Consider the following 20,699-nt stretch of genomic DNA (forward strand, 5'->3'; position numbering starts at 1 on the left):
AGGGGCCGAGTGTCACGCACACCAGACAGGAAATATGCATTAGCTACCGTAAAGGGCTGTTGAAATGGGATACTGAGGTCAACCGCAAGGATTTCACATTCATTGTCCGCATATTGGAAAGAAACGCATGCATGTGGCAAAACATCGTAAAGATGAGCACTAACAACCCTCGCCCTCGTGATGACCGGTCAAGCCGGAACGTACGGTATTCCTTGAGATGATAATTGAAATTTGTATTGAGCCATGTTTACTTTAAAGCAACTAAATCTGGTAGAGGCTGATTGCATATGCAATTTAAATCTGTTGAAGCTAAGAATATAGATCGACAATTCCACTGGAGTACACTTAAGAACCCTATCTTGGCGGGAGTGCCGCAGCCGCGACAGCCTTTTCTAGAATCCTGGTCTTAGCATTTTGACTTACGTTACTTTTCTTTGTCCTTTACTGGAGGCAAGATGGACCTGCAATATTCAGAGGAGACCCACTTCGTTTCTCGGCGTGGAGATCAGACTCCATATTAATACAGTCCATAGAGGATGCGTCCATAACGCTGTTCGAGGGAGATGCCTGAGAGGTGTTTTGTTGCTCACATTGTTTTTGGCCCTGTGGTGCGGAATCAATTACTACAGAAGAAGGAGTAGCTTCCGAAGCCAAAGAAGGCAAGAGCGGAGCGGCGGACACCTGCAGAAGATTGGTCATCTGAGCAGCCATCACCTACGAAATGCACGTGGATACGTTTCCATAATGCAATCCATTGCATTTGCCACAGCTTTCTCAACTGCCGCTGTAATAGCCTGTGACCAACTAGAATCCATTATGGGTAGGTATTTGGCGGCCAGACTAGAGTAGCCTGAGACTCTCTCCTTGACTGCGGCAAAAGCCTCTCTCCGCGTGCATCTGCGCTTGTCTATAAGCTCGAGCACCTGTACTTCTTGTGCTTGTGCAGGACAGTCAGGCGAATTAGCAGGGTGAGCACCACTACACAAACAACATTTCTCTTCCTGTTCAGGACATTCCTCTCTGCAATGACGTTCCCCAAAGACACAGCAGCGTAAGGCCGATTTGCAGGCTTTGCCGCTGTGGCCAAATCGCCAGCATTTTTGACACTGAAGGGGCCGAGAGATGAAGGCATCTACTCAAAAAACCAATGGCCACACCTTAATCTCTGACGGCCAAAATATCTCTGCAAATGTGGCAATGATGAACTCCGTAGAAATTTTTACTCCATCAACCATCCTGCTGCATCGACGGACAGCAACCACTCCTGCAGGCGAGAGGTTCTCAAGCGTTTCCACAGGGCTCACCCGAGAGTCGACCCCTCGGACCAACCCTTGGAACATGCTAGATGAGGCGGAATGAATGCGCTCACTGGGTGGTTGGCGAAGGTCGTACACTTTAGCAGGTCTTCAATACAGTCTTTATCCGGTGACCTGCACAAAATAAAACCCCTGCCGAACTGCAGGACATCATTAATTCACATGAACGGTTTACCGGTGTTGGGATTCGGGTAGCGTGACTGGGCCGGAGAAGAGACGAGGACGATCGGAGGAAGAAAACTTGGAAAACTTTATACAAACACTATTACCATACTGTACAAGGGCAACTGAAAGCACCTCACAGTAAAGGGAGCTTCTTAGCAGGCGGGAGTCTCCCGCACACACACACACACACACAAACACACACACACAAACACACACACACACACACACACACACACGCACGCACGCACGCACGCACGCACGTGCACGCGCACGCGCACACGCACACGCACACAAAATTAGAACCGTGATTTGCCCTCGTTTCCTCAATTCCTCAAAACTGCGCCAGCCAGGAGAAACAGAAACACGGCCAAAACAAAAATCGTCTCGGCACCGCCCTTGACTGCAAGTTCGCACAATGAGAGTAGCTGGGGTGTATATCTTTCCGCGCAGCTCTGGTTCTATGTCATGCCGCCGCCGATGCCGCACGTTGACTTAAAGAAAACGAAACCTAAAGGCCTAACCTAAACCTAATACTCCAGTCGGAGCCCGTGAGGTATTTGAATAAAAAAAAGCGCGCCACTGACACTGACCAGGCACAATCCGTGTCCCCGGCTTCCCGCGCGTCGCCCAGAAGCGGTGCCGTTTCCCACACGCTAAATACGCGGAGTCGGCACAAACACGCACAAACAAAACAAAAAAGGAGCGTTTCGCCGAAAAGCGGCTCCGGTGAAAGTGATGTTTAAGGTTTCCCGAGGCGACGGGACTGGCGGCGCGCTATAACTCACGTAACGTGTACCCGGCTAGCTCCTCGGCGCGGGAACTTGTCGGCGTGACCGTGTCGACCGTATCGACAAACAGCTAGCTCCCAGACAGACGGGAACTCATATATTTCGGCTGCTGCGTGGCGGCCTCGAGCTCAGTGGCTCTACACCATCTCATCTCAACTGCAGTACCAAAATAATTTTCTGGATGTGCACCACATAGATTCTGTGTGAGCTATAACAGTGAGCCAAGCAATTACTTGGGAAAAATCGAAGCAGAAGTTACGTAACCCCTTTTGTGTATTTCAAAAAATAATTTTATTCTATATTCCTGATAGGACATTTCCTTATAGTGTGCATCTGTTTCTCCTGCTTTTAAAAAACTTGTTTTTCATATTTTTAGCTTATACTTTTATGCCTGCGTAGGACTGCCAGTGGTATAACAGATATTTATAATGTGTTTTTTCCAGCAAGACCTCTTTTCAGCAACGCATATGGAAATGTGCTATGCCTGCGATATACTTGAACAAAACCTTGATTGCACGGATGCCACATAACATTTACTAAGAATCCAGATGGTGACGCAAAGAACATGCTAATAACTGATTTTTTGAAACCAAAAGAATACAACACTCATAATTTACAGACTCGAAGCTTTTCCTTGCTTGATGCCTAGTCTAAGCTAGATTGTTTTATGATTATTGCCCATGACCTCCTAAATTCTTGGTACGCTTTCGCGTATACATTTCCTTTAAAAAAAATTGTTGCCAAAGTGCATTAAATTAACAACAGCTAAAGGCGTAAATCGAATGGATACCGCCTGGTCATATGTGTAGTTGCCTTTGAAGACTGCGTTGGCACGTATCCTCTGTAAACAATGTCCCGGAGCCACTTGTTTCGACGCTCGCTCTCTCCTGTAAAAGAGAAAACATTGGCTTTTCTGCGCTGCTCACCCTGTAAAATCAATGTCCACTCAGATGACCAGTCAACGTGCAATTAATCTTATTGTAGGAGGCATTGGTGCAATGCTCTCTCTCGTTCAGCGTGCCGCGAAGACATGAGCTCCAGACAGCACTTATTTCACTGCGAAAACGACGGTATTTTGTAAGAACAAGTGTGTATTCATAGTCCGCATCACACGATAAGACGATAGAGCTGTCAGCCACGATAGCCGCTTAGTGAGAGCAACGGCTTGCCTTGTTGTTTTGCGTGAGCTGATGAAAAAAGGGATACAGGTGACGTCATAACGATACGCGGAAGCCACACTTTCCAAGGTTGCATGGCTTCCATTCCAGCCGGAGTAGCGAAAAGCGCCTGCGCTTAATGCCAGCGACACCGGCCACAGATGTGACGTCAGCTGCGTGGAGAGGAGGAACTGTTCAGGCCTTCTGTAACCAGGGGCATTGCTGTAGTAAATGGTCCAGCAACATGAAATTAATCCCCAGTCCGTTTGCATATAAGTGAAGGTGATGTTATTAGATGGTTGATTAAGCGTGCTGTTAAATAGCTTACGGAACATACAAATGCTATGAATGCGACGTTGAGGGGTAAAGTTCAAAAGATCGGACTGAAGTTCTATTGCTGTTACCCTGGTATTGAAAGAGTAGTCAGAGTGAATGAATCTTAGAGCGCGATTCTGTAAGGCTTCAAGGATGTTAGCGTGAGAAATTCGCTATGGATGCGAGATTGAAGATGCAAATTACAGCCCAGAGCTGATAAGCGATTAATAGACCAGTATTTTCAGTTGCCAGGGTTTATGTCGTAGGTGATGATTTAGATACCGTAGATATCTGTTTGCCGCCAATGATATGACATTACTGATATGAGGTTACACCAAGGACAGGATTCGATTCGAATGAATTATGGGGGTTTAGCGTTCCAAACCGACTCGAGCTATGACGGACGCCGTAGTGAAAGACTAAGGAAATCTTGAGCACCTGGGGTTCTTTAATTATGTCGTAGGTGATGATTTAGATACCGTAGATATCTGTTTGCCGCCAATGATATGACATTACTGATATGAGGTTACACCAAGGACAGGATTCGATTCGAATGAATTATGGGGGTTTAGCGTTCCAAACCGACTCGAGCTATGACGGACGCCGTAGTGAAAGACTAAGGAAATCTTGAGCACCTGGGGTTCTTTAATTTACGCTGAAATCGCACAGTACACGGGCCTCTAGAATTTTGCCTACATCGAAATTCGACCGCCGTGCCCGGTATCGAACGCATGTTTTTCGGGTCACCAGCCGAGCGCCAAAACCATTGAACCACCGCGGCGGCTCGAATACGCCAAGGTACTTATAATATTCTACAGGCTCAGAAGCAGAGTTGAGGATAGTGTAGTGAAATACGAAGGGCTATATGAAAGCAGAATGTAGGCATTTAGTTTTATTAAGCATAGGTGGCAGCACTGATGGACGTCATTGAGATCATTTCCAAGAGCGGCTTGGTGTGATATTTTTGTCACTGTGCGATAATAGATACCGCAAGCGTCAGCAAACACGCGAACCTTACGTGTTGAAAGTCTTTGTAAAATAATAATGAAAATTAACTCAGCAGCACCATTAATGCAACAGCAGCGGACCAAGAACAGAGTTCTCTTTCAAGCCTGATGCTACAGAGAGGAGGTAGAATAATGGCTGTTAACGAAAATAAATTGGGAGCAGTTAAAGCGAAATTACTTGATCCATGCAGGGACGTTAGGCTGTAAATTTATCCGTTGTGGCTTGAGAACTGAACGTGCGCGAGGTATAGTGGTGAGAGCTTTTGAAAAAAAACGCATATGTTTGAATATTACGATCAAGATTATCGTGCATACCATGAACGAACAGTGTGAACTGAGTTTCGCAACAAAAGCCCTTGCGAAAGCCATGTTCTGAAGAATTAGAAAATTTGTTCCCACCCAGAAAGTTCATGATCTGGGAGTAAGTTGCATGTTTCGGGCTCTTATATGAGACGCGTGTTGGAGAAATGTGGTGACAATTTAGAGGAGATTGCTTCTTACCTGACTTTTACACAGGAAAGACATTCCCCACATTGCAATCATGCGGTACTCTTCTTATGAGAAGTGATTTCAAGAACATCAAAGGCAAAAATTCAACAGTATTGTGCTTAGTGTTGTTCAGCAGTATGAAATCGATTCCGTCGACGCCATCTGATGACGAGAACATCATATTTTCTATTAAAGTGAAAGGAGTGAAAGGGAAAGGATAAAGGGGGAAGTAAATTGGCGGGAGGTGAAAGAGGTGACGCGCTAGGCTCATTAATGAAAACAAACAAAAATGCAATGTTAAAAATATCAAAAATTATCGCTACTGACCTTCTCTCCCACTGTGCAGGCGTCCTTGGCGACATTACATTTTGCTCCGCGCACAGGTGCTCCAGTCTGAAATTTTTCTTTCGGAAAAGGCACTTTTCGTTCTTTCTGACATTTTCAATCGGGTTGTGGACCACGTCATTTGGTGACTGCGCGGATGGATTTCTCAGTGTTATATTTCTTAGCTAGCTTGTTGATGCTGTTAGTAAATAGGAGCTAGTGATCATTAAGAGAACGGCGATGTAGTTCAGACTGAAACATAGGCAGGACATTTTTCAGCTTGTTCAAAATTTCATCATAACTGCCTCGATCATAAAGTCTCAACGTTTTGTTATGTGTCTTAAGCAGCTCAGGAACAAAGTGAAAAACTGCATGTATAACACTGTGGTGACTAATTTCACTTACGTTGATTATAGATAAAAGCGTCCGGGTTCAGCGCTCACTATAAGGTCTAAAATATTTGAAGCACCGCGATCCACAAGAACTGGTTAGGACACAAACTGATAGCAAATTGAGGTATCAGCAAACACACAGGAATTCTCTAGAATCGAAGGTACTCGTCAGGGACGTTTCTTTTTTCCAGCAGCTATCGGCGTAAGTGAAATCTCCAAAAATAAGAATTTCGGCCTTCGAATAATCAATTTAAATAGATTAATACTACGCTGATCATGCTGCGTGGCGCAGCGCTGTGTGCAGGGTAGTAGAGAACGAAATTGAAGCGCAAGGACTCGGGCTGTGGTTAGCCTGACGCTGGCCGTTCCCTGCTTTCACCCATTTTCCCGCTCATCTTGCAAATCAACCCATCCCGGTAACAACTTGATGGAGAGTGCCGGTTATTCATGGACCTCATAAAACCTCGACGAAGCAGATGCTTGGCAGGACTCCTGGCTGACAAAAAGCCATGGCGAACCACGACGGAGACGGCTGCTCTTCGCACACGACTGGAACGCCTTCCTAGCCCTAGGCGGCGAACATCAGACACCGGACAGTTCCTGGCCGCACAAGCGACAGCCGAAACCATTTTCCTTCCTAGTCGATGAAGATGTCGAATACTGGACGACACACTGCCAATGTGCCAGCAAGTATAATCGCTGGGGCTCAGCTATGCAGCTCGCCAACTTTGTCTTCTTTCTGGCCGGCACGGCGCCACTGTCGTTCGCGAACCACGAAGACGCCCTACCTAAGTTGGACACGTTCTTTTTTGAAATCACAGAGTACTTTGGAGACTCCACATCAAAGGAACGCAGAACGGAACGCAGAGCCTTTCTCAACGAGCGCAGTTGCCAGGAGAAACGTGCACGGTTTACATCGAGGAAGTCCAGAGGCTATGCCGCACTGCGAACATACGCATGTCTGAGAAAAACTTGGTTGGCCATCTTTTTATGGGGATTGCTGAAGATGTTTATTGTTTTCTGATCAGCAAAAAAAAAACCCTCGCCAGTAGCTCGGATGTTATTCTGCACTGCTACACGTTTGAGGAGTTAAAAATGCGGCGAATTTCACGCAAATTTGTACGCCTTTCTAATGTTACAATAGTCGCCAGCGTTGACAATCCTGTTACCTGACGGGAAAGCCTTACTGGTCCGCAGATTCTTCAGCGAACAAGTGACCGAGCAGTTCAAAGGCATCGGCGCACCAGCTGTCTACTGCGAATGCGCTGTTCAGCCACCGCATGCTAAATCCCCCAGCCTAGTGGGCCTTCCAGCCAGAACATCTGCGCTACTCCTACAGTCGTCATCGCACCTCGGATTCTCTGAGCACCCGGTTTTCACTAAACGCAGGCGTGTACCGTGCAGCTCCTCCCGTCTATGGAGCACCGTTGGTTCCCGGCGTCACCTACCCACTTCGTGACTCGCCCATTCGTTACAGCTACGGGCATGTGCGCACACGTTGCGCGGTTTTGTCAGCGTCGGCGACATCACTCCCCATGCTTTTGGATCCGATCTTCGCCGGGCTCCCGGGACAACGCTGCATGGAATCAACTTCGTTCTTTTGTAAACTCTTCTAAATCAGCCCATCCCCGTAGCAATATGTTAGGTACAGCGGAAACTGTGGACTACTTTGTGGAGGTGTGTAACATACGCATAGCAAGAAGATTTTCGGTACTGTGCTACGCATAAGTGACAGCATTTCCAGTTCTGAAAGATGGCAATACAGGAAAATTATAATTGTTGATCATTCGCAACGAGGACACCTCCGCCGACAAGACTCCAGTATTAGTGACGTTATCCGTAAGCCTAGTTTCAGTCAGGATTAGCACATTACTTTGGGATGATCGCCAAAGACTTGACAAAGAGGCATGTTTCTGACGGAAGCTTTGTACGTTAGTACAGATTACTGAAAAAGGATGATTCCATCGGTGATAAGTGCACGGCGGTTTGTGGACACCTCTCTACACAATTTGTTTTAGCGTTTCCTTGAATTCATCCCAGGAATAGCCCTTTGTATCATTCCGTAAATTATTGAGTGTAACTTATAGTCCCCCGACTTGCTTTTTGCTAACGAAAGAAGTGGCCTGTGGGAATTTCTAACTGCACGAGAAAAATCGTCGCCAGCGCTTTATACTGCATTCTTTAGTTGGAACCCATTCAAGGGAATAGCTTCGTTGCTTTTCAGCAAAGAAAATTATACAATTATGGGACGGGGTCGCTAGTCAGTATGCCGGCCGGGTAATCACCAGTAACCACGGTAATCACCGGGTAATCATGGTAATCACCAGGCCGATGCGGCTGCGCGTTCTGCTCACAACGACGGGCTTCAAGTGAGGATACCAATATCAAGATCTGACGCTGCGTGTGAGCTTCGCCCTTTGGCGCTGGAGCTCACACTTTCAGCGTGGAGCACGGGAGAGTTTTGCAACCTCCGCCTCAAGGCACTGGACCCTGGACTGCGCCTTCGTCTTCCACGTAAATTAGCACTTCGCGAAACAACATTGTTATGCCGTTTATGGATTGGTGTTGCTTTTACCAACCACTATGCTTTCCGGATGGTGATGGCCGACAGCCCTGCCTGTGAAAGTTGTGGTAGTGAGGAGACCATCACTCATCTTCTTTTGAGTGCCCTGCATTTGCGAGTGCAAGACATACACTGTGTTGTGCCCTGGACCACCGCGATCCTCGCCCATTAGCAGAGCAAAAAATCCTCGGTCCGTAGCCACAGCAGTCGACTGCCCTCAGGGCATACAAGGCACTCTTTGCGTACTTGAGAGCGACTGGATTGAGTGACAAATTGTGAAAGCGTTGTGCGTGTGTGTGTGTGTGTTATGCCTTTTTCCCCTTCTCTCTTCCTCCTTTTAGTCCCCTAATTCCTCTCTTCCCAGTGCAGGGTAGCCAACCGGAACCCCTTTCCGGTAAACATCCCTGCCTTTCCCTCCTCCTCTTTATCTATTCATCTATGCCGGCCGGGCCGGTGAGCGCGTTCGATGTGAGCTGGGCCAACTATTGCAGTAGGGTCAACTGCTGGAGATGGCGCCAAGGAATATTTTCAAGGGGAGCAAAGGGCTGGAAAGTTCAGGTCCCAGCATCCAAAAACCGCCAATGTAATACCCATACAATGATGGTTAGAACGTTACCATGCCGCTCGACCAACAAGCCGGGACAAAGTTAGCGGCCAAATAGGCGACAAACGAAGCAAATGTCTGCTTCGTAAGGGAAAAGTTATTAGCGGTCCCTGCGATGACAGAGCCTCGCAGCGCAGACCTGAATACGCCATTCGGCTACAGCAGCACATCCCTGCTTTCGTGTGACACTGGACGTCCCCCTTCTTTGGCGGCTTCTTATGTCCCTTGCCATGTTTATTAGCATTGTTATACTCCGGTTATAAATCCGGCACTCTCCTTATACTTCTTCGGGTGTATCTCAGAGTGGCACTACGAACACACTTTATTCTTATTTTGCATGATATTGGCAAAACTTGCGAGGCGTTTGATGCTCGCCGAGAGGTGCTGCCGTGCTGGTTTATTCCGAAGGCTGCCGATGTAACAAAATGTTTTCAGCAGTGTGGTGCGCTTCCAAGTTCAACCATGTATGCCGGTACTTCAGGCAGCTCAACGTACTGCTCATAAAATGTATTTTGTTTGATTGGTAGACTTCGGGAAAACTCGAGAACAAGATCCTCGAGATGGGGATCTTGTTTTAGCTTAGCGCAATATTTCTGGTTCACGCGATAAGAAAACTGCAACGTGTTGCCCGGCGTGCAAGGCCGAACCCGTGAGAAGAAAACGAGAGAAACGCCCTCGTAATGCGTGTGCTCTCTTCGCGGTGATGTGGAAGATGCGAAAAAGCTGTAAAAGCGAGCTGCGCGCCTGGTACTGTGAGCCCCAGGAAACTTGCCTTGAGCAGTATCTCACACTTGATGACTATCGCTTCGCGGCGCTGGCGGCAGTGCAATCCACAGTTTTCCTGATTCGTGTTAAGTCTGTGGGAGTCTGTAAAGGAATTTTTTTCAAGACAGTCCAAAGTTTTTCCTGTGAACGGCATTCGGGATTGAAAAAAAATACAGGATGGTTCATCTTCGCATTGAAGACTGAGACACGAAAACGTATTGTAGCGTTGCCAGGGTATTTCTCATGGGCGAATCAGTACACAAAGACACTTCACGAAGTCAAACACCATAACGCACTCAGTAGGTCCACTTTAATTCACTTCGACCCGACTATCCTCCGTGGCGTGCTCTGCGCGTACTTCCTCCGCAATCTGAAAGGCCTGGATTCGACTCCTAGAATCTCCTAAAAATTTTATTTATTTGAAGGTTTTCGTGTTACAATGCCCACACCGCCAAAACCGGTGTTTATTTGACAGAGCTCCTTAACGCTCCTAAAAACCGATCCATTTACCAAAGCAGCGACCAGATTTGCGTCCAGCACAGGTGAAAACTGTGCGCATTGATCACGGTGCCAATAGTAAACAGGTGCTGCAATGGTTCAACTATCTTCTTTGCCATCGTCCATACTTTTGGCGTTTCCAAGTTATTGGCGGCAGTAAAGCTGCTGTCATGAATGTGTAATGGAGCAGGATGACTGAAGGCATGAAAGTAGTCGCCTGTCTCGCCAAAGCCAGCTTTAGAACAGCTGACAAGCACGAAGGAAGGCTGCCGAGCTGACTGAAAGCGTTGTTTAGACCGAACAAGTGCTGTTGACCAACGTGACCTGTCAACCATCAAACCAAACGAGGAACGCTGAGCCCACCGCGCAGTCGGAAGAGGTCTGCGGAATGCTTGGGGTCAGTAAATCCCGAAAAGTGACGGGGTAATAGAGCGGATTGCCTGAGAAAATGGATGATATCAGCTGCTCCTCACGTTACAGCTAAAGGCGCAAGAGAAAGCGTTCGCTCTGCGCTGCTGCAAGATCTGAACATTTAACAGGGCAGTTGGGCTTTTTTACGCATTCTAGAGGACCCTGTCTCCACCCGAGTGAAGCTACCATATCTGGAGTGCCTTTTCTGTAATTCGTGTTGATTTGTTCCATGGTGGAAACACTCCCTTTCACGGAATTTTAAGGTCTACATTTGGGCACCCCTCGGCAGTTGCTCCTATAAGGTGTATTAGAGATGCGTCCTCAATGCCAAAAGAAGAGAACCCTGTGATAGGCTCAAACGCAGGACTTTCTCGCTCTTAGCGTAATGCGCACCCATGTCTGTGTACGGTGTAGTCACTGCAGAATAAACATTTTGCTGCACTAAGCTTACGCGGCAAAGCTTCTACACCAACGATATGCGCTCGTGGGTACTCCAACGACTCTGGGATCAAAACTTAGGATATCGTTACTACGAATTTGTTAAAGTGTTTGTTTCAGTGTATTTTTAGAAAGAATAATGAGGCTATTAGATTCTACAGACAAATTCGGCTGCGTCTCCGCTGGATATGATTTTTGTGCTTGCAAGCTGTTGCTAAAGAATTATGCCCCACAGTAGAAGGCAGCTCTAAATTTGACCGTAGGTTAGCTACTACCATAAGGGAAAATTATGCGCCCTTAAGTCCTCACTTTTGGCCTCTTCCAACATTCACTCTTTCATGTCGAAGGTGTTCGCTTTGGTAACTAGGGTGCTTTCGAGTAAAAAATCAACGAGCATTTGTTTTATTTATGCCCCTGAAGCTAGCATAGTAGTGGCCATTGCTTTGTATACTCTTGTGTTTTTATTTTTTTGAGCAGCCCCCTAATGACTGCGCCATGGATTAGTTAACAGTTCATTATGCTTTTCTATGGAGTGCAAGGAGTAGTGCGTCTGGCAGGCTTCTCCCAACGGTGCTTTGAATTTTTGCGCACAATTATAAGGAGTGACTTTCCACTAAGCTTTCTGGGGAAGCACCTCTTACCAGTTCTCTATAAAGAAAGTTAAAACAGACGCACTTTTTGATTTTGAAGCCATGCTCTTTATTTCACCTTGCTGGTGTTTGTTTCCTCCAAACGTTATTTCAAACGCTGCTCCATCGCCTTTAAATTGCACACGCCTGTTGGCGTTGCTCCTGGGCTCCAGGAAACCGGCATGGAGGGCCATATTTATTATTACTCATTACAACAATTCGGCCATACTGGCACAAAACTTCGAGGTGATATCAGTTTTTTTGTACGTTTGCTCGGAGGAGGGCAACTGGCAGAAAAATAAAAAAAGCTTCGTTAGTAAATGTTTAAAATTTATTAGGAAATTTGACAGTTTCAAAGTATGCACCGAGCTTGGTATATAGATTTTCTTACCTCATTTTAGTTTTCTATTTTAATTTTAGCTGTTATAACTGTAATCATAACATAAAGAGTTGTTCCTTCTTTCTTCTTCAGTATAAGAGAGCTCGAAGAAAAAGTAGCGTACCATTTGGTCTTATTGCTTTTTAGAAAGGAAACATGAATGGATCATCGGAAAGAAATAACTGCAGGGTAAAGGCCGCTTATCAGCCAATTCTGTGTCCGTTAGACATTTCTGCTAGAAATATGTGGTCAAAAAAATGTCCCGATTGCAGACTGTGAGCACATGCGACTTAATATGTGCGTAACAGAACTGTGCCAGTTCAAGACTATACACGCTCTTATCTCCTTGCCCCGCTCTACAGCGGGAATTTTCTCTTGCTTCAGAGGTTTAGCACGTCATTTACAGCAGTCAATACCGAAAACATAATTCCAGGCGCAATACACAAGACCGTAGACAACCAAGAGTGTCATGTATAAAACTAAGTCAGTTTACAATACGAATCAAAGATGTGTCGAAGATTAGAATATTTTTCAAAACCCATCTCTGCAAAAGGTATGTGTTGACAACCCTTCTCTTCTCCGCCAAGTAGTAAAGCGCAATTTCCGAACTCTCCGCGGGGGCTACCTTGGACGATTAACAGCTGGCGATTCACACTCCAGCTGTAGTGAACATTGTGTTGTGCGCATGTGTTTTTATTGCTTCATCATGAACTAACCACGCTCGCAACATGAGCATATTTATTATTGTGTAAACAATTTTTTTGCGTAAATTACTTCTCCCCTTAGTCCTTTCTTCCTGTCCCTTCACCTCTTTCATTTAATTTCTCCACTCTGCCTGCATTCTCCGCTGCCACAGCTCAGGTGGCTCAGTATCGATGGCAGATTCTGGGGCGAGCGACAATCTTTTCCTGCCTTGTCATTATTTTTTTTATGAAAACCACTTCACCATCCAAAGTAAAGTGCCTATAAATTCGTGTTCTTTATACCAATTCCCGACAGCTCTTTTTGATTAAGCTTGGACTTTGAGCCCATTGCGTTCAAACTCACCATTAGACTCTGGACCATACCTCTAGCACGGCTTAATTTAATGGTCAATAATAGGCACAAGTAAATATATTTCGTATCAGCTTCCAGTAGATAACTACATACTGGGAACAGTTCAATAGTTGGAACAATATGAGCGTGATTTTTTTATCGAGCGTGACCTCAATCCTGCCGCCACAATCTGTATGTTTTGGTGCTGAATAGGCCTTCTACACTGCCGCACGACCAATTGGGAGCAACGATTTCGAAAACATGCCCCAGAGAAGGAACGTGCTCTCCGTTTAATTTTTGTGCGTAGTTGGTTCATCGGTCCAATCGAGTAGAAAAATTAGCTGCGGTTCAACTACCGCTGAAAATGGCTAGAGAGCAAAAGCTGCGGTGTATCGGGTAAGTAGACCCGGCTTGGCCTCTAACGTTCAGAGCGTTCCGCACACTGGATAGGCAACGCGGTCGCACTGCCAGGTGCCAGTTAAAAAAATGGTTCATCGCGAGAGGTTGGTCACCCGATGAACGCTGCCGTTTACTGCTGCAGTGGCGCGTGTCTGCCACATCGTTCTCAGCGCTAATATATGTAGCCCACATATCTCTCTCCCCACCGCCACGTACCTCAAAGCGCGATTAAGGCGTCCACTGCCCCAGGAAGCCAGCTATGCGCTTTCTTTTCCTCAAAATTATCGGAGTCTAGAGCGTAGTCAACGCTAACTCCAAGGAACACAAAGAACGCCGACGGAATATAGCTTCGGTGCCGCGTTTCTGCTACAACGTTGTGAAACCTAACGTATGCAGCGCACATCTGTAACTACCGCCACGTAGCTTAAAGCGCGGCTGAGGTGTCCACTGTCCCTGGGAGCCAGTTACCCGCCTTTCCTTTGCTTTCAAAGAAAATTGAAGATCGTTTTTTTTTAAATTGAGTTTGAAGGAAGGGAATCGTCTCGCTGTGGTGGCTCAGTGGTTAGGGCCCTCGGCTACTGATCCAGAGTTCCCGGGTTCGAACCCGACCGCGGCGGCTGCATTTTTATGGAGGCATAACGCTAGGGCGCCCGTGTGCTGTGTGACGTCAGTGCACTTTAAAAATCCCCAGGTGGTCGAAATTATTCCGCAGTCCTCCACTACGGCACCTTTTTCTTCCTTTCATCCTTCACTCCCTCCTTTATCTATTCCCTTACGGCGCGGTTCAGGTGTCCAACGATACATGAGACAGATACTGTGCCATTTCCTTTCCCAAAAACCAATTATTATTATTAACGAAGGGAATGGCGCAGTACCTGTCTCACATATAGCAGTGGACACCAGAACCGCGCCGTAAGGGGTTTGACCTTTGGCTGACTTGAAGGTCAAAAGCGCAAGCGCCGTGAAATCGTTGCGAGGTAGCATAGGGAAGCTTTCGCTTCAAAAGGCTGCCATAGAAAACAAGAGGGGAACTATTTGGACGGTATAAAAACGTTAATAGTGTAAATGCAAACTACTTGAGTGTACACCTGCGATTGTAGTGATTGTTATCATAGAATATAGTACTGTATAGCGTATTCTGCAATAGATAAATCTTTTGATATTTGAAGAATAGATTTTAGAAACTTGTTTAAAATGCGCCTGTCCAGATTTCTTGGTATGATTTCAAATCATTGTTACAGTCCAGCTCCACGTTTCCTTCCCCTCTGCTTTTTCCACCTAATGTAATGTCCTCTCATACATTTGAGCGAAAATGGTAGGGATTGTTTGTTTATTAATATTTCATTTATTTTTCATCACAATAATGTGGGAGGCAGACAGAAAAGCTAATATTCTAGCGTGACGAGCTCTCGCCCTCTCGAAACAACGTGTTACATCGAAAAATAAAAGGGCTAATGGCTTAAGAATATCAGAAAACATTTAGTGGCACAACATTCAAAAGAAAATAACATTGCAGAACAAAATTTAATTTTTGCAAAGAAATATACGCGTTCGTAAAAAAAATTGAGCACATGAAATAATGATACATTTCACAAAATTCACTATACCCGCTCACGTATAAATGAGACGAAGCCACGCAAATCTTCTTGTCGTACGCGCTCAGTTTTCAAAATTGAGGCTACTACAGCGGTTGAGTACAAGTGGTAGACAGTGTTTAAGCATATGCTATCCGTAACCTGTTGTTGATTTGTACATGTGTAATATATAGATGTTGCTTGTTGTGCACGTGTTGTTTATACTGTGTAGCGAAGCGAGTTGTGCAATGAGCGATATGTTCTTATTCTTCTCGGTTATATATTTTGAAAATTAAGTAGTATGTATACATATAATCAATTTGCATTGCGCTGTCTGTCTGGAAAATTGGTCTAAGTGAATGGTTATACTTTACATTATATATTATTGAAAACATTTTTTTTTCAATCGGATGTGTGATTTCCGCAGGTTTGAGAGTGCTATTTACCCCGTACCATGTGACAATAATTTATGTGTGAACAAAACAGTGAATTATGAAGCAGTATTTTCGCTTTGGCAGGATCATGTGTATGTGAACGTAAATCGATCAAATGAATTGTCTCTGTTCAGATGCTATGTAATTTGTGCGATCGTTGCTTTACATTTTCTCTTCGAAACCTACACCTAGCAGTTTAAATGAATTCATTTTCGTGATTTAACATGATTAAGCGTAACGTTATTGTTTATCAGTTCGTAGTTGTTTCTTGGTAGTTAAATAATGTCGTTTTTTTAGAACTGGTAATTTTAAGCGCGTTATGTTTTGTCCACTTTACAAGTTGCTTAAGTGATAAATCTTCTTTGATAAGCATGTTGGAAGCGCATGAGGCCCCAAAAGTTGTGGAACTTTTTTCGTTTGTCTACAAGTGCTATGTTATTCACGTATGTGTTGAAAAAAGGGCCCAAAATGCTGCCTTCAACACACCACAAAAAAGATAAACCTAACATTTGATTCGCGACAGTTTAATCGAACATAGTGTTATCGATTCCGGAGGTAGCTGCTCAAAAGCACCAAAGGCGCTCCACGGAAACCATGTTCTTCAATGTTCTCTAGTAGTAACATGTAAATACGGACAACAAATACGTTCGAAAAATCTTCATTTATTGTCAAAGCTAAATTCCTGTTATCAGGAGATTGTAGAATGAATTCTTTTTGTTGTAATAGAGCGAGGTGAGTAGACAGATGTTTCCGAAATGTTCGTCGTGAAGTTGGTATTGTATCACGCTTATCACTCTTACTCTGTAATGATTTTCTAATGTGTGGCAGCCGTAATATTTATAGTCTAATTAGTACATTACCCCGAAATATTTTTGGCAAAATAATACATTTTTGTACTTCTCACAACGCAGTTTTTGACGCCCTTTTCGCAGGAAACAAAATTCTCGCAAAGAATAAAGCAGAGGAAAAGTAATCTTTACTACCTGGTGATTGCTTGAAACAAAATAAAGAACTCGGGAATGTGGGTGTTTAACTGGCAGTGCCACTTATACTAATGATAATTTTCTATAACGTTGGCGTTTGGCAGTATTCAAAACTTCAAGACGGATAGTTCTCGCATCTCACAGTCTCCCGCTTTACACTGGCTGCTGCAAACCATGTGTCGTTCTCTCTGTCAAATATGTCACAAAAATGCTGATGCTATCAGGCGGTGCGTTCGTGGGCATTGTCCGAAGGGCGCGCTGAATATGTTGAAGCCGCTGCTACTCTTCTGGTTCTCATAAATTCCTAGCTGCGTATGGCGTGTGAGTTGTGTTTACAAGCGTTTGGGGCTTCTTCACGACCAGGCGTCCACTCGATCACGGCGCTGATCGCATAAAGCGAGATCCAGGCTGCATGCACAGTGTAGTGATATGTCTCCTCACCCCCATGCGCGCACCGCAACTGAAGACATCGAAAACAGCACTGCGTACTATCACGCTCAATATGAGCTGCAACTCATGATATGCAGTAGCAGCACAGTTCTCGAAGCACTTATAGCTTAGTGTTGCTGCAAATGTATCAAGTTAGCGGTCGATACACAGCGTGGACGTGGGTGGCCGGTTGACGTGCGTGTCGTAGCTATGCTTTCCATGACAGAAATTTATAATAAAGCTAGAAGAGAACCCTAACCAAGAAATGAAATACCGGCTTTTCGAAAGCTATTCAGTTCGCTCATCAGGTGTGACTGCGGGCGAGTTGCAGCTTGCTTTTTTAAGCCGTCGTTTTAGTCATCTGTCGAGTCACTGGCAGTAAAGCATGAATGTAAGAGGAGGGAAAGGATCCTACAAAGCGGTTAACATTACCCCGCGTCGGCTGAATGTCATGACACAGAGAAGAGCCCTTCCGCCACGTCGCGGTCTGCGGCCAGTGGCCCGGCGGCCAAATGAGGGCTTAAAATGAAAGCGGGAACACGCCCGAAGTTACGCCTGATGATCTTAGTAGGCTTCGAAAAGTTGTTTTTTTGGTTTTTGGTTGGTGTTCTTGTATAATCTAAATTACATTCCTATTCCCTACCAGACAGACCTCTGAGACCTCTGACGAATGTTTTCTTTCGCTAAAAAAAAATGCTTTTTGCCTTTCCTCTCTTTTTAAGCTCCGAATGCGATACAGGTCGCATGATGAAAGAAAACATCAAAACGGCTTCAAGGAACGGCGTTTAAAGGCCAACTTAAGATTATATCGTGCTATGTCTCCCCTGCTTGTTGCCATGCCACTACACCATTTTGTTGCCAATTCAAGCAGGACTGAGAGATGTATCTTGGGTCACTAGGTTTTCTTCCTTATATATGAGGCCAAAGCGATCATTGTTATTCCAAAATTGCAGGGACATTTTTGTATACGTGGTCTCCAAACTAAATTTAGTCATGGTTTAAAAATACGCCAAGGGACTCTAGAACGGCGCGACCAAATGCATGCTGCGGTTTATTGTATGGAGCAAGTCACACTATTTTTGTATTGTGCTTAATTGCATAAACAGTCTAGATTAATTAACCAACTTCGCAAGCAAAGGAGATAGACGAAAAAGGCCAGTGAGAAACTTGTAGAACGGTCCGCGAAAGGTTTTGAATTTTGCGTCTATTACCTATCAGCTCTTTTTCCCTCACTGCAGATACCCGCGAAATACGAAAAAAAATTCTACGCGACTTGGCCGCTTGCATGTCACAATAGCAGTGCTCTCAAACGTTCCATATAGGAACTAACAAATCATTTTGCCTGGTGTGTTGCCAATTAAAAGGCAAAAGGGCAGCGATGCTGCAGCTGGCTGTGCGATTTACGCAAGCGGTATGCTTACCTCTCGCCGCTTGTTGATACCGACAAGCAGAGGCAGTCCTTATCACTTGCTCTCCCGAATCGCACAGCTAGCGCGCGCGTCGGAGCCCTGTCACCTTTTAAGCAGCAGCACACCCGACGACATGAGCTGTTTGTTCAGCGCAACGTTTAAGACCGCTTTCAACGTGGCGGACAAGTGGACATGTCACGTGGTATCTTTTGTATTTATTTATTTATTTATTTATTTATTTATTTATTTATTTATTCATTTATTTTTATTTATTTGTTTATTTATTTATTTGCATATACTGCAGCCCCGATGGGGCTATCGCAGGAGTGGGAGGAAGAGGAGAGAAAAAAAAAAGGCAGAGAGGGACAACATGTTCAGAAGTGAACACAATTAAAATACAGAACAGAAATGCAACAGACTAATGACATATTTGAAACAACATTGAAAAATAGGTTTGGTTCCAGGGAGCGTATATCACCGGGTAAAGAATTCCATCGTTCGATAACACGAGGAAAAAAAAAACTAAATTTGAACACATCAGTGCGCGCGTGAATGGGTGTTACATTCAATGGGTGGTAGCTCCTTGTAGATGAGGATGCTGAAAAATGCAAATACTCAGACAGTGAAGCAAAGCGGGATGAATTAACAATACCATGAAAATATTTTAAACACTCATTGTCGCGGCGGGTACAAAGGAGGGAAAGGCCTATGGCAGGAAGAGTGGATGAAGGTGAAAAATTTCTGTCATACCGTCGGCAAATAAACCGTACTGCTTTCCATTGGACGGATTCCAGCTTACTGATATCGGACTGTTTATGAGGATTCCAGATTATTGACCCATACTCCAAAAGTGGACGAATTAAAGCTTTGTATGTTACCAGTTTAGTTTCTTGGGGGGCAACACTAAGTGTACGTTTTAGATAACCGAGCCTCCGCATTGCATTATTGGATATTGTGTTAATATGCTTTGACCAGGACAAGTTAGAAGAAAAAAGAGGACCTAAATATTTGTACTCGGACACTTGATTCAGAGAGTTATCTTTGAATGAGTAGGTGTAAGAAGATGGTATTGTGCGATTACAGAATGACATGTATACAGATTTACGAAAGTTTATTTGCATTTGCCATGTTTCACACCATGAGCAGAATGACACGAATGACTGATTTAGTTGCGCGTGATCCTCAGGGGTGTTAATTGAACTGTGTATCACACAATCGTCTGCATACAACCGAATTTTAGAAATAATATTTTCTGGATCACGGATCCGAACACGGATCCTTGTGGTACACCGGATGATACATTAACAGTTTCAGATGAACAGGAGCTTTAGAAAGGTCGATAAATAAAGCGTCGATTTGTGAGCCCGTGTCGAGGGAACTAGCCATGTCGTGCGTGAATTCTACAAGTTGTGAAATGGTACTGAGCCCGCGCCGAAACCCATGCTGAAATTTGCACAAGATATTGTTAGCTTCAAGAAATTCTGTAATGTGCTTATGAATGATATGTTCTAGTAATCTGCATGAGTGTGAAGTTAAAGAAATGGGGCGATAGTTCGACAAGATTTGGGTGCTGCCAGCTTTAAACAGGGGAATAACTTGTGCAAGCTTCCAGGCTACGGGGACGGTTGCGGCTGATAGCGATTTCTGGAAGATAGTAGTCAAATAGCGGCTCGTCCAAAGAGAGTAACGATGCAGAAATACATTAGGGATATCATCAGGACCACTACTTTTTTTCACATTTATGTTCAGAATGAGGCTCAGAACACCTTCGACGCTTATTGAAATATCATCGACAGAACATTAAGAGTTGCTAGGAAAAGTAATCATTTCAAGGTTGTCTGTTGTAAATACCGACTGAATATATGTGCTGAAACTAGTAGCTATAGCTAATGAGTCACAGACCGGCTTATCATCAATATTGAAGGTATTGGGACTAGTGCTCTGTGGCAAGTGCTCTGTGGCAAGTGCTTTGCGGGCATATGCAGAGAGCGATAAAAAGCTGATACGTAATGGAAGGAAAGTTAGACACTGTTCAGTGGGACGTTTCGCGGATCGTTCTACAATTTTCTATTTGGACTTTTTCGCCTACCTTCGTTGCTTGCGAAGTTGGTTAAGTATCCTCGACTAATTAGGCAGTTAAGCCCAATACAAAGATAGTGTGAGGTGCTTCTCACAACAGCCAGCAATATGCATTTG

This window comes from Amblyomma americanum, chromosome 8 (assembly GCF_052857255.1).
Source record: "Amblyomma americanum isolate KBUSLIRL-KWMA chromosome 8, ASM5285725v1, whole genome shotgun sequence".
In the NCBI taxonomy this organism is placed as follows: domain Eukaryota; kingdom Metazoa; phylum Arthropoda; class Arachnida; order Ixodida; family Ixodidae; genus Amblyomma; species Amblyomma americanum.